Source organism: Ambystoma mexicanum, unplaced genomic scaffold (genome assembly GCF_040938575.1).
Source record: "Ambystoma mexicanum isolate Mex_15411 unplaced genomic scaffold, UKY_AmexF1_1 Mex_scaf20, whole genome shotgun sequence".
Taxonomy (NCBI): Eukaryota; Metazoa; Chordata; class Amphibia; order Caudata; family Ambystomatidae; genus Ambystoma; species Ambystoma mexicanum.
Genome location: NW_027182434.1, coordinates 2,719,813 through 2,732,230, shown reverse-complemented (window position 1 = coordinate 2,732,230; position 12,418 = coordinate 2,719,813). Strand labels below are relative to the sequence as shown.

At 51.6% G+C, this 12,418-nt stretch overlaps 14 non-coding genes across 14 annotated transcripts; 9 read left to right on the top strand and 5 right to left on the bottom strand.

Moving 5' to 3' along the window:
* Positions 1-351: 351 nt before the first annotated feature.
* TRNAL-AAG (transfer RNA leucine (anticodon AAG)) lies at positions 352-433 on the top strand. The gene has a single exon. It is a non-coding gene; the product is annotated as a tRNA-Leu (tRNA).
* Positions 434-1,207: 774 nt separating this feature from the next.
* Positions 1,208-1,279, bottom strand: TRNAD-GUC (transfer RNA aspartic acid (anticodon GUC)). Its single transcript has one exon. It is a non-coding gene; the product is annotated as a tRNA-Asp (tRNA).
* A 540-nt stretch (positions 1,280-1,819) lies between these two features.
* TRNAL-AAG (transfer RNA leucine (anticodon AAG)) lies at positions 1,820-1,901 on the top strand. The gene has a single exon. It is a non-coding gene; the product is annotated as a tRNA-Leu (tRNA).
* Positions 1,902-3,287: 1,386 nt separating this feature from the next.
* TRNAL-AAG (transfer RNA leucine (anticodon AAG)) lies at positions 3,288-3,369 on the top strand. Its single transcript has one exon. It is a non-coding gene; the product is annotated as a tRNA-Leu (tRNA).
* Positions 3,370-4,143: 774 nt separating this feature from the next.
* TRNAD-GUC (transfer RNA aspartic acid (anticodon GUC)) lies at positions 4,144-4,215 on the bottom strand. The gene has a single exon. It is a non-coding gene; the product is annotated as a tRNA-Asp (tRNA).
* Positions 4,216-4,755: 540 nt separating this feature from the next.
* TRNAL-AAG (transfer RNA leucine (anticodon AAG)) lies at positions 4,756-4,837 on the top strand. The gene has a single exon. It is a non-coding gene; the product is annotated as a tRNA-Leu (tRNA).
* A 774-nt stretch (positions 4,838-5,611) lies between these two features.
* TRNAD-GUC (transfer RNA aspartic acid (anticodon GUC)) lies at positions 5,612-5,683 on the bottom strand. Its single transcript has one exon. It is a non-coding gene; the product is annotated as a tRNA-Asp (tRNA).
* Positions 5,684-6,223: 540 nt separating this feature from the next.
* Positions 6,224-6,305, top strand: TRNAL-AAG (transfer RNA leucine (anticodon AAG)). The gene has a single exon. It is a non-coding gene; the product is annotated as a tRNA-Leu (tRNA).
* A 1,381-nt stretch (positions 6,306-7,686) lies between these two features.
* TRNAL-AAG (transfer RNA leucine (anticodon AAG)) lies at positions 7,687-7,768 on the top strand. The gene has a single exon. It is a non-coding gene; the product is annotated as a tRNA-Leu (tRNA).
* A 774-nt stretch (positions 7,769-8,542) lies between these two features.
* Positions 8,543-8,614, bottom strand: TRNAD-GUC (transfer RNA aspartic acid (anticodon GUC)). Its single transcript has one exon. It is a non-coding gene; the product is annotated as a tRNA-Asp (tRNA).
* Positions 8,615-9,154: 540 nt separating this feature from the next.
* TRNAL-AAG (transfer RNA leucine (anticodon AAG)) lies at positions 9,155-9,236 on the top strand. Its single transcript has one exon. It is a non-coding gene; the product is annotated as a tRNA-Leu (tRNA).
* A 774-nt stretch (positions 9,237-10,010) lies between these two features.
* Positions 10,011-10,082, bottom strand: TRNAD-GUC (transfer RNA aspartic acid (anticodon GUC)). Its single transcript has one exon. It is a non-coding gene; the product is annotated as a tRNA-Asp (tRNA).
* A 540-nt stretch (positions 10,083-10,622) lies between these two features.
* Positions 10,623-10,704, top strand: TRNAL-AAG (transfer RNA leucine (anticodon AAG)). The gene has a single exon. It is a non-coding gene; the product is annotated as a tRNA-Leu (tRNA).
* Positions 10,705-12,085: 1,381 nt separating this feature from the next.
* Positions 12,086-12,167, top strand: TRNAL-AAG (transfer RNA leucine (anticodon AAG)). Its single transcript has one exon. It is a non-coding gene; the product is annotated as a tRNA-Leu (tRNA).
* The last annotated feature ends 251 nt before the right edge of the window (positions 12,168-12,418 follow it).

Here is a 12,418-nt window from a genome sequence, read left to right as displayed (position 1 = left end):
AGTTGAATCTGTCATCCCGCATTTCCTCAGCAAATCAAGCTACCCATCTCAAGTCTCATGAGCTGAGGACGGCAAAGTCCCTGTGGGCTTAGGACAGTCAAAGAAACCCCTGGGCTGCATGCTAAGCCCCTTTTCGGCTTCACTTTCCGAATCCTGCCCTAGCTTGCGATTAGTTTTTTTCTCACTTCTTGCCCCCATCTCCCACCTTGCCTCATGGTCTCCCCTCCTCTGCGCACCTGACAGTTTGCCTGCCCTTCCACTGCCTGTCACCAGACTTTCCAAGGAGAAAAGGCAAAGCACTAAAGCGGGCCGGGCAACGGGTCAAGTTCCGCTTTCGGCGACTAGCAGGGAGGTAGCGTGGCCGAGCGGTCTAAGGCGCTGGATTAAGGCTCCAGTCTCTTCGGAGGCGTGGGTTCAAATCCCACCGCTGCCACTTTTCCTGGCCTTGCATTTTAAAGAAGAACGTAACGTTGACCTCTTCCTTCATTAGTGCCACCTCTGTCGCAATGAGCAAGCGGATGGTATGCCACACCCTGCAGGAAAAAGGTTTCGCTTCTGACGTCTTGCTTTTCTGGACATCCAGTCTCAAGTTTCCCATCTGGAACGGCGCTCCCTGCTGCTTTGTGAAGGCTTGCTGCAAGAGCCTTCGAAACCCAGGAGCTCTTGCGTTGAGCTGTGACGCGTCCTGGGAAGACCTCCCGTTGCAGCGGAATGAGCCCCACTTCCAGGGCGTGCTGGTAGCAAATTTCCCACAGCCCACAGGGAGCAAACGATCCCAGGTGTGATGTATCACCAGGAGAGGCTGAGATGAGAGTAAGGGTTCACGCGTGTGCCCGGACCGAGGTTAATGATGGGATTAGAGCTAGGGTTAGATGCAGGGAAAGAGTGAGAGTTATAATTAGGGATAAAGCTAACAGGTGATCATTACTCGTCATGTAACATGATACAAAGGGTCAGAAGAGGAACTGATTCAGGGTTACAATTTGGACTTCGCAGACAACAGGAGCACTAAATGGTGCTGAGGGGGACTCAATAAAGTGGACCGGCCGCCTAATGTAAGCAATTGTGCACAAATATTGTACGATGACTAGCGTTGCCGGTGCTTTTTTCTTAAAGAGTCAGTTCTTGGCACCCATTCCCTACTTGACTCAGCCTAATCTTCAAGAATATTTGTCAAGAACTAAAAAAAATCCAGAAAAGGTTTAACCTCCCCGTCGGGGAATTGAACCCCGGTCTCCCGCGTGACAGGCGGGGATACTGACCACTATACTAACGAGGAGACGTGAGGGCATGAAATGAACAGCTGCTGATGTCTGCACAGCATCCAGCGACCACCTAGCTGGCCTAGGGGGTCTCATTTTCCCCCGTCAAACGGCTTGCCCGATCTAAGGCTAATTTCTTTCTTTTTATCGGCACCAGGCTTAAAACTCAGTTTAAGGCGATAGTTCCGGGCTATGTTTGACTCCAGAGTTGAATCTGTCATCCCGCATTTCCTCAGCAAATCAAGCTACCCATCTCAAGTCTCATGAGCTGAGGACGGCAAAGTCCCTGTGGGCTTAGGACAGTCAAAGAAACCCCTGGGCTGCATGCTAAGCCCCTTTTCGCCTTCACTTTCCGAATCCTGCCCTAGCTTGCGATTAGTTTTTTTCTCACTTCTTGCCCCCATCTCCCACCTTGCCTCATGGTCTCCCCTCCTCTGCGCACCTGACAGTTTGCCTGCCCTTCCACTGCCTGTCTCCAGACTTTCCAAGGAGAAAAGGCAAAGCACTAAAGCGGGCCGGGCAACGGGTCAAGTTCCGCTTTCGGCGACTAGCAGGGAGGTAGCGTGGCCGAGCGGTCTAAGGCGCTGGATTAAGGCTCCAGTCTCTTCGGAGGCGTGGGTTCAAATCCCACCGCTGCCACTTTTCCTGGCCTTGCATTTTAAAGAAGAACGTAACGTTGACCTCTTCCTTCATTAGTGCCACCTCTGTCGCAATGAGCAAGCGGATGGTATGCCACACCCTGCAGGAAAAAGGTTTCGCTTCTGACGTCTTGCTTTTCTGGACATCCAGTCTCAAGTTTCCCATCTGGAACGGCGCTCCCTGCTGCTTTGCGAAGGCTTGCTGCAAGAGCCTTCGAAACCCAGGAGCTCTTGCGTTGAGCTGTGACGCGTCCTGGGAAGACCTCCCGTTGCAGCGGAATGAGCCCCACTTCCAGGGCGTGCTGGTAGCAAATTTCCCACAGCCCACAGGGAGCAAACGATCCCAGGTGTGATGTATCACCAGGAGAGGCTGAGATGAGAGTAAGGGTTCACGCGTGTGCCCGGACCGAGGTTAATGATGGGATTAGAGCTAGGGTTAGATGCAGGGAAAGAGTGAGAGTTATAATTAGGGATAAAGCTAACAGGTGATCATTACTCGTCATGTAACATGATACAAAGGGTCAGAAGAGGAACTGATTCAGGGTTACAATTTGGACTTCGCAGACAACAGGAGCACTAAATGGTGCTGAGGGGGACTCAATAAAGTGGACCGGCCGCCTAATGTAAGCAATTGTGCACAAATATTGTACGATGACTAGCGTTGCCGGTGCTTTTTTCTTAAAGAGTCAGTTCTTGGCACCCATTCCCTACTTGACTCAGCCTAATCTTCAAGAATATTTGTCAAGAACTAAAAAAAATCCAGAAAAGGTTTAACCTCCCCGTCGGGGAATTGAACCCCGGTCTCCCGCGTGACAGGTGGGGATACTGACCACTATACTAACGAGGAGACGTGAGGGCATGAAATGAACAGCTGCTGATGTCTGCACAGCATCCAGCGACCACCTAGCTGGCCTAGGGGGGTCTCATTTTCCCCGTCAAACGGCTTGCCCGATCTAAGGCTAATTTCTTTCTTTTTATCGGCACCAGGCTTAAAACTCAGTTTAAGGCGATAGTTCCGGGCTATGTTTGACTCCAGAGTTGAATCTGTCATCCCGCATTTCCTCAGCAAATCAAGCTACCCATCTCAAGTCTCATGAGCTGAGGACGGCAAAGTCCCTGTGGGCTTAGGACAGTCAAAGAAACCCCTGGGCTGCATGCTAAGCCCCTTTTCGGCTTCACTTTCCGAATCCTGCCCTAGCTTGCGATTAGTTTTTTTCTCACTTCTTGCCCCCATCTCCCACCTTGCCTCATGGTCTCCCCTCCTCTGCGCACCTGACAGTTTGCCTGCCCTTCCACTGCCTGTCTCCAGACTTTCCAAGGAGAAAAGGCAAAGCACTAAAGCGGGCCGGGCAACGGGTCAAGTTCCGCTTTCGGCGACTAGCAGGGAGGTAGCGTGGCCGAGCGGTCTAAGGCGCTGGATTAAGGCTCCAGTCTCTTCGGAGGCGTGGGTTCAAATCCCACCGCTGCCACTTTTCCTGGCCTTGCATTTTAAAGAAGAACGTAACGTTGACCTCTTCCTTCATTAGTGCCACCTCTGTCGCAATGAGCAAGCGGATGTTATGCCACACCCTGCAGGAAAAAGGTTTCGCTTCTGACGTCTTGCTTTTCTGGACATCCAGTCTCAAGTTTCCCATCTGGAACGGCGCTCCCTGCTGCTTTGTGAAGGCTTGCTGCAAGAGCCTTCGAAACCCAGGAGCTCTTGCGTTGAGCTGTGACGCGTCCTGGGAAGACCTCCCGTTGCAGCGGAATGAGCCCCACTTCCAGGGCGTGCTGGTAGCAAATTTCCCACAGCCCACAGGGAGCAAACGATCCCAGGTGTGATGTATCACCAGGAGAGGCTGAGATGAGAGTAAGGGTTCACGCGTGTGCCCGGACCGAGGTTAATGATGGGATTAGAGCTAGGGTTAGATGCAGGGAAAGAGTGAGAGTTATAATTAGGGATAAAGCTAACAGGTGATCATTACTCGTCATGTAACATGATACAAAGGGTCAGAAGAGGAACTGATTCAGGGTTACAATTTGGACTTCGCAGACAACAGGAGCACTAAATGGTGCTGAGGGGGACTCAATAAAGTGGACCGGCCGCCTAATGTAAGCAATTGTGCACAAATATTGTGCGATGACTAGCGTTGCCGGTGCTTTTTTCTTAAAGAGTCAGTTCTTGGCACCCATTCCCTACTTGACTCAGCCTAATCTTCAAGAATATTTGTCAAGAACTAAAAAAAATCCAGAAAAGGTTTAACCTCCCCGTCGGGGAATTGAACCCCGGTCTCCCGCGTGACAGGCGGGGATACTGACCACTATACTAACGAGGAGACGTGAGGGCATGAAATGAACAGCTGCTGATGTCTGCACAGCATCCAGCGACCACCTAGCTGGCCTAGGGGGGTCTCATTTTCCCCGTCAAACGGCTTGCCCGATCTAAGGCTAATTTCTTTCTTTTTATCGGCACCAGGCTTAAAACTCAGTTTAAGGCGATAGTTCCGGGCTATGTTTGACTCCAGAGTTGAATCTGTCATCCCGCATTTCCTCAGCAAATCAAGCTACCCATCTCAAGTCTCATGAGCTGAGGACGGCAAAGTCCCTGTGGGCTTAGGACAGTCAAAGAAACCCCTGGGCTGCATGCTAAGCCCCTTTTCGGCTTCACTTTCCGAATCCTGCCCTAGCTTGCGATTAGTTTTTTTCTCACTTCTTGCCCCCATCTCCCACCTTGCCTCATGGTCTCCCCTCCTCTGCGCACCTGACAGTTTGCCTGCCCTTCCACTGCCTGTCTCCAGACTTTCCAAGGAGAAAAGGCAAAGCACTAAAGCGGGCCGGGCAACGGGTCAAGTTCCGCTTTCGGCGACTAGCAGGGAGGTAGCGTGGCCGAGCGGTCTAAGGCGCTGGATTAAGGCTCCAGTCTCTTCGGAGGCGTGGGTTCAAATCCCACCGCTGCCACTTTTCCTGGCCTTGCATTTTAAAGAAGAACGTAACGTTGACCTCTTCCTTCATTAGTGCCACCTCTGTCGCAATGAGCAAGCGGATGTTATGCCACACCCTGCAGGAAAAAGGTTTCGCTTCTGACGTCTTGCTTTTCTGGACATCCAGTCTCAAGTTTCCCATCTGGAACGGCGCTCCCTGCTGCTTTGTGAAGGCTTGCTGCAAGAGCCTTCGAAACCCAGGAGCTCTTGCGTTGAGCTGTGACGCGTCCTGGGAAGACCTCCCGTTGCAGCGGAATGAGCCCCACTTCCAGGGCGTGCTGGTAGCAAATTTCCCACAGCCCACAGGGAGCAAACGATCCCAGGTGTGATGTATCACCAGGAGAGGCTGAGATGAGAGTAAGGGTTCACGCGTGTGCCCGGACCGAGGTTAATGATGGGATTAGAGCTAGGGTTAGATGCAGGGAAAGAGTGAGAGTTATAATTAGGGATAAAGCTAACAGGTGATCATTACTCGTCATGTAACATGATACAAAGGGTCAGAAGAGGAACTGATTCAGGGTTACAATTTGGACTTCGCAGACAACAGGAGCACTAAATGGTGCTGAGGGGGACTCAATAAAGTGGACCGGCCGCCTAATGTAAGCAATTGTGCACAAATATTGTGCGATGACTAGCGTTGCCGGTGCTTTTTTCTTAAAGAGTCAGTTCTTGGCACCCATTCCCTACTTGACTCAGCCTAATCTTCAAGAATATTTGTCAAGAACTAAAAAAAATCCAGAAAAGGTTTAACCTCCCCGTCGGGGAATTGAACCCCGGTCTCCCGCGTGACAGGCGGGGATACTGACCACTATACTAACGAGGAGACGTGAGGGCATGAAATGAACAGCTGCTGATGTCTGCACAGCATCCAGCGACCACCTAGCTGGCCTAGGGGGGTCTCATTTTCCCCGTCAAACGGCTTGCCCGATCTAAGGCTAATTTCTTTCTTTTTATCGGCACCAGGCTTAAAACTCAGTTTAAGGCGATAGTTCCGGGCTATGTTTGACTCCAGAGTTGAATCTGTCATCCCGCATTTCCTCAGCAAATCAAGCTACCCATCTCAAGTCTCATGAGCTGAGGACGGCAAAGTCCCTGTGGGCTTAGGACAGTCAAAGAAACCCCTGGGCTGCATGCTAAGCCCCTTTTCGGCTTCACTTTCCGAATCCTGCCCTAGCTTGCGATTAGTTTTTTTCTCACTTCTTGCCCCCATCTCCCACCTTGCCTCATGGTCTCCCCTCCTCTGCGCACCTGACAGTTTGCCTGCCCTTCCACTGCCTGTCTCCAGACTTTCCAAGGAGAAAAGGCAAAGCACTAAAGCGGGCCGGGCAACGGGTCAAGTTCCGCTTTCGGCGACTAGCAGGGAGGTAGCGTGGCCGAGCGGTCTAAGGCGCTGGATTAAGGCTCCAGTCTCTTCGGAGGCGTGGGTTCAAATCCCACCGCTGCCACTTTTCCTGGCCTTGCATTTTAAAGAAGAACGTAACGTTGACCTCTTCCTTCATTAGTGCCACCTCTGTCGCAATGAGCAAGCGGATGTTATGCCACACCCTGCAGGAAAAAGGTTTCGCTTCTGACGTCTTGCTTTTCTGGACATCCAGTCTCAAGTTTCCCATCTGGAACGGCGCTCCCTGCTGCTTTGTGAAGGCTTGCTGCAAGAGCCTTCGAAACCCAGGAGCTCTTGCGTTGAGCTGTGACGCGTCCTGGGAAGACCTCCCGTTGCAGCGGAATGAGCCCCACTTCCAGGGCGTGCTGGTAGCAAATTTCCCACAGCCCACAGGGAGCAAACGATCCCAGGTGTGATGTATCACCAGGAGAGGCTGAGATGAGAGTAAGGGTTCACGCGTGTGCCCGGACCGAGGTTAATGATGGGATTAGAGCTAGGGTTAGATGCAGGGAAAGAGTGAGAGTTATAATTAGGGATAAAGCTAACAGGTGATCATTACTCGTCATGTAACATGATACAAAGGGTCAGAAGAGGAACTGATTCAGGGTTACAATTTGGACTTCGCAGACAACAGGAGCACTAAATGGTGCTGAGGGGGACTCAATAAAGTGGACCGGCCGCCTAATGTAAGCAATTGTGCACAAATATTGTGCGATGACTAGCGTTGCCGGTGCTTTTTTCTTAAAGAGTCAGTTCTTGGCACCCATTCCCTACTTGACTCAGCCTAATCTTCAAGAATATTTGTCAAGAACTAAAAAAAATCCAGAAAAGGTTTAACCTCCCCGTCGGTGAACCCCGGTCTCCCGCGTGACAGGCGGGGATACTGACCACTATACTAACGAGGAGACGTGAGGGCATGAAATGAACAGCTGCTGATGTCTGCACAGCATCCAGCGACCACCTAGATGGCCTAGGGGGTCTCATTTTCCCCCGTCAAACGGCTTGCCCGATCTAAGGCTAATTTCTTTCTTTTTATCGGCACCAGGCTTAAAACTCAGTTTAAGGCGATAGTTCCGGGCTATGTTTGACTCCAGAGTTGAATCTGTCATCCCGCATTTCCTCAGCAAATCAAGCTACCCATCTCAAGTCTCATGAGCTGAGGACGGCAAAGTCCCTGTGGGCTTAGGACAGTCAAAGAAACCCCTGGGCTGCATGCTAAGCCCCTTTTCGCCTTCACTTTCCGAATCCTGCCCTAGCTTGCGATTAGTTTTTTTCTCACTTCTTGCCCCCATCTCCCACCTTGCCTCATGGTCTCCCCTCCTCTGCGCACCTGACAGTTTGCCTGCCCTTCCACTGCCTGTCTCCAGACTTTCCAAGGAGAAAAGGCAAAGCACTAAAGCGGGCCGGGCAACGGGTCAAGTTCCGCTTTCGGCGACTAGCAGGGAGGTAGCGTGGCCGAGCGGTCTAAGGCGCTGGATTAAGGCTCCAGTCTCTTCGGAGGCGTGGGTTCAAATCCCACCGCTGCCACTTTTCCTGGCCTTGCATTTTAAAGAAGAACGTAACGTTGACCTCTTCCTTCATTAGTGCCACCTCTGTCGCAATGAGCAAGCGGATGGTATGCCACACCCTGCAGGAAAAAGGTTTCGCTTCTGACGTCTTGCTTTTCTGGACATCCAGTCTCAAGTTTCCCATCTGGAACGGCGCTCCCTGCTGCTTTGTGAAGGCTTGCTGCAAGAGCCTTCGAAACCCAGGAGCTCTTGCGTTGAGCTGTGACGCGTCCTGGGAAGACCTCCCGTTGCAGCGGAATGAGCCCCACTTCCAGGGCGTGCTGGTAGCAAATTTCCCACAGCCCACAGGGAGCAAACGATCCCAGGTGTGATGTATCACCAGGAGAGGCTGAGATGAGAGTAAGGGTTCACGCGTGTGCCCGGACCGAGGTTAATGATGGGATTAGAGCTAGGGTTAGATGCAGGGAAAGAGTGAGAGTTATAATTAGGGATAAAGCTAACAGGTGATCATTACTCGTCATGTAACATGATACAAAGGGTCAGAAGAGGAACTGATTCAGGGTTACAATTTGGACTTCGCAGACAACAGGAGCACTAAATGGTGCTGAGGGGGACTCAATAAAGTGGACCGGCCGCCTAATGTAAGCAATTGTGCACAAATATTGTACGATGACTAGCGTTGCCGGTGCTTTTTTCTTAAAGAGTCAGTTCTTGGCACCCATTCCCTACTTGACTCAGCCTAATCTTCAAGAATATTTGTCAAGAACTAAAAAAAATCCAGAAAAGGTTTCACCTCCCCGTCGGGGAATTGAACCCCGGTCTCCCGCGTGACAGGCGGGGATACTGACCACTATACTAACGAGGAGACGTGAGGGCATGCAATGAACAGCTGCTGATGTCTGCACAGCATCCAGCGACCACCTAGCTGGCCTAGGGGGTCTCATTTTCCCCCGTCAAACGGCTTGCCCGATCTAAGGCTAATTTCTTTCTTTTTATCGGCACCAGGCTTAAAACTCAGTTTAAGGCGATAGTTCCGGGCTATGTTTGACTCCAGAGTTGAATCTGTCATCCCGCATTTCCTCAGCAAATCAAGCTACCCATCTCAAGTCTCATGAGCTGAGGACGGCAAAGTCCCTGTGGGCTTAGGACAGTCAAAGAAACCCCTGGGCTGCATGCTAAGCCCCTTTTCGGCTTCACTTTCCGAATCCTGCCCTAGCTTGCGATTAGTTTTTTTCTCACTTCTTGCCCCCATCTCCCACCTTGCCTCATGGTCTCCCCTCCTCTGCGCACCTGACAGTTTGCCTGCCCTTCCACTGCCTGTCTCCAGACTTTCCAAGGAGAAAAGGCAAAGCACTAAAGCGGGCCGGGCAACGGGTCAAGTTCCGCTTTCGGCGACTAGCAGGGAGGTAGCGTGGCCGAGCGGTCTAAGGCGCTGGATTAAGGCTCCAGTCTCTTCGGAGGCGTGGGTTCAAATCCCACCGCTGCCACTTTTCCTGGCCTTGCATTTTAAAGAAGAACGTAACGTTGACCTCTTCCTTCATTAGTGCCACCTCTGTCGCAATGAGCAAGCGGATGGTATGCCACACCCTGCAGGAAAAAGGTTTCGCTTCTGACGTCTTGCTTTTCTGGACATCCAGTCTCAAGTTTCCCATCTGGAACGGCGCTCCCTGCTGCTTTGTGAAGGCTTGCTGCAAGAGCCTTCGAAACCCAGGAGCTCTTGCGTTGAGCTGTGACGCGTCCTGGGAAGACCTCCCGTTGCAGCGGAATGAGCCCCACTTCCAGGGCGTGCTGGTAGCAAATTTCCCACAGCCCACAGGGAGCAAACGATCCCAGGTGTGATGTATCACCAGGAGAGGCTGAGATGAGAGTAAGGGTTCACGCGTGTGCCCGGACCGAGGTTAATGATGGGATTAGAGCTAGGGTTAGATGCAGGGAAAGAGTGAGAGTTATAATTAGGGATAAAGCTAACAGGTGATCATTACTCGTCATGTAACATGATACAAAGGGTCAGAAGAGGAACTGATTCAGGGTTACAATTTGGACTTCGCAGACAACAGGAGCACTAAATGGTGCTGAGGGGGACTCAATAAAGTGGACCGGCCGCCTAATGTAAGCAATTGTGCACAAATATTGTACGATGACTAGCGTTGCCGGTGCTTTTTTCTTAAAGAGTCAGTTCTTGGCACCCATTCCCTACTTGACTCAGCCTAATCTTCAAGAATATTTGTCAAGAACTAAAAAAAATCCAGAAAAGGTTTCACCTCCCCGTCGGGGAATTGAACCCCGGTCTCCCGCGTGACAGGCGGGGATACTGACCACTATACTAACGAGGAGACGTGAGGGCATGCAATGAACAGCTGCTGATGTCTGCACAGCATCCAGCGACCACCTAGCTGGCCTAGGGGGTCTCATTTTCCCCCGTCAAACGGCTTGCCCGATCTAAGGCTAATTTCTTTCTTTTTATCGGCACCAGGCTTAAAACTCAGTTTAAGGCGATAGTTCCGGGCTATGTTTGACTCCAGAGTTGAATCTGTCATCCCGCATTTCCTCAGCAAATCAAGCTACCCATCTCAAGTCTCATGAGCTGAGGACGGCAAAGTCCCTGTGGGCTTAGGACAGTCAAAGAAACCCCTGGGCTGCATGCTAAGCCCCTTTTCGGCTTCACTTTCCGAATCCTGCCCTAGCTTGCGATTAGTTTTTTTCTCACTTCTTGCCCCCATCTCCCACCTTGCCTCATGGTCTCCCCTCCTCTGCGCACCTGACAGTTTGCCTGCCCTTCCACTGCCTGTCTCCAGACTTTCCAAGGAGAAAAGGCAAAGCACTAAAGCGGGCCGGGCAACGGGTCAAGTTCCGCTTTCGGCGACTAGCAGGGAGGTAGCGTGGCCGAGCGGTCTAAGGCGCTGGATTAAGGCTCCAGTCTCTTCGGAGGCGTGGGTTCAAATCCCACCGCTGCCACTTTTCCTGGCCTTGCATTTTAAAGAAGAACGTAACGTTGACCTCTTCCTTCATTAGTGCCACCTCTGTCGCAATGAGCAAGCGGATGTTATGCCACACCCTGCAGGAAAAAGGTTTCGCTTCTGACGTCTTGCTTTTCTGGACATCCAGTCTCAAGTTTCCCATCTGGAACGGCGCTCCCTGCTGCTTTGTGAAGGCTTGCTGCAAGAGCCTTCGAAACCCAGGAGCTCTTGCGTTGAGCTGTGACGCGTCCTGGGAAGACCTCCCGTTGCAGCGGAATGAGCCCCACTTCCAGGGCGTGCTGGTAGCAAATTTCCCACAGCCCACAGGGAGCAAACGATCCCAGGTGTGATGTATCACCAGGAGAGGCTGAGATGAGAGTAAGGGTTCACGCGTGTGCCCGGACCGAGGTTAATGATGGGATTAGAGCTAGGGTTAGATGCAGGGAAAGAGTGAGAGTTATAATTAGGGATAAAGCTAACAGGTGATCATTACTCGTCATGTAACATGATACAAAGGGTCAGAAGAGGAACTGATTCAGGGTTACAATTTGGACTTCGCAGACAACAGGAGCACTAAATGGTGCTGAGGGGGACTCAATAAAGTGGACCGGCCGCCTAATGTAAGCAATTGTGCACAAATATTGTGCGATGACTAGCGTTGCCGGTGCTTTTTTCTTAAAGAGTCAGTTCTTGGCACCCATTCCCTACTTGACTCAGCCTAATCTTCAAGAATATTTGTCAAGAACTAAAAAAAATCCAGAAAAGGTTTAACCTCCCCGTCGGTGAACCCCGGTCTCCCGCGTGACAGGCGGGGATACTGACCACTATACTAACGAGGAGACGTGAGGGCATGAAATGAACAGCTGCTGATGTCTGCACAGCATCCAGCGACCACCTAGATGGCCTAGGGGGTCTCATTTTCCCCCGTCAAACGGCTTGCCCGATCTAAGGCTAATTTCTTTCTTTTTATCGGCACCAGGCTTAAAACTCAGTTTAAGGCGATAGTTCCGGGCTATGTTTGACTCCAGAGTTGAATCTGTCATCCCGCATTTCCTCAGCAAATCAAGCTACCCATCTCAAGTCTCATGAGCTGAGGACGGCAAAGTCCCTGTGGGCTTAGGACAGTCAAAGAAACCCCTGGGCTGCATGCTAAGCCCCTTTTCGCCTTCACTTTCCGAATCCTGCCCTAGCTTGCGATTAGTTTTTTTCTCACTTCTTGCCCCCATCTCCCACCTTGCCTCATGGTCTCCCCTCCTCTGCGCACCTGACAGTTTGCCTGCCCTTCCACTGCCTGTCTCCAGACTTTCCAAGGAGAAAAGGCAAAGCACTAAAGCGGGCCGGGCAACGGGTCAAGTTCCGCTTTCGGCGACTAGCAGGGAGGTAGCGTGGCCGAGCGGTCTAAGGCGCTGGATTAAGGCTCCAGTCTCTTCGGAGGCGTGGGTTCAAATCCCACCGCTGCCACTTTTCCTGGCCTTGCATTTTAAAGAAGAACGTAACGTTGACCTCTTCCTTCATTAGTGCCACCTCTGTCGCAATGAGCAAGCGGATGGTATGCCACACCCTGCAGGAAAAAGGTTTCGCTTCTGACGTCTTGCTTTTCTGGACATCCAGTCTCAAGTTTCCCATCTGGAACGGCGCTCCCTGCTGCTTTGTGAAGGCTTGCTGCAAGAGCCTTCGAAACCCAGGAGCTCTTGCGTTGAGCTGTGACGCGT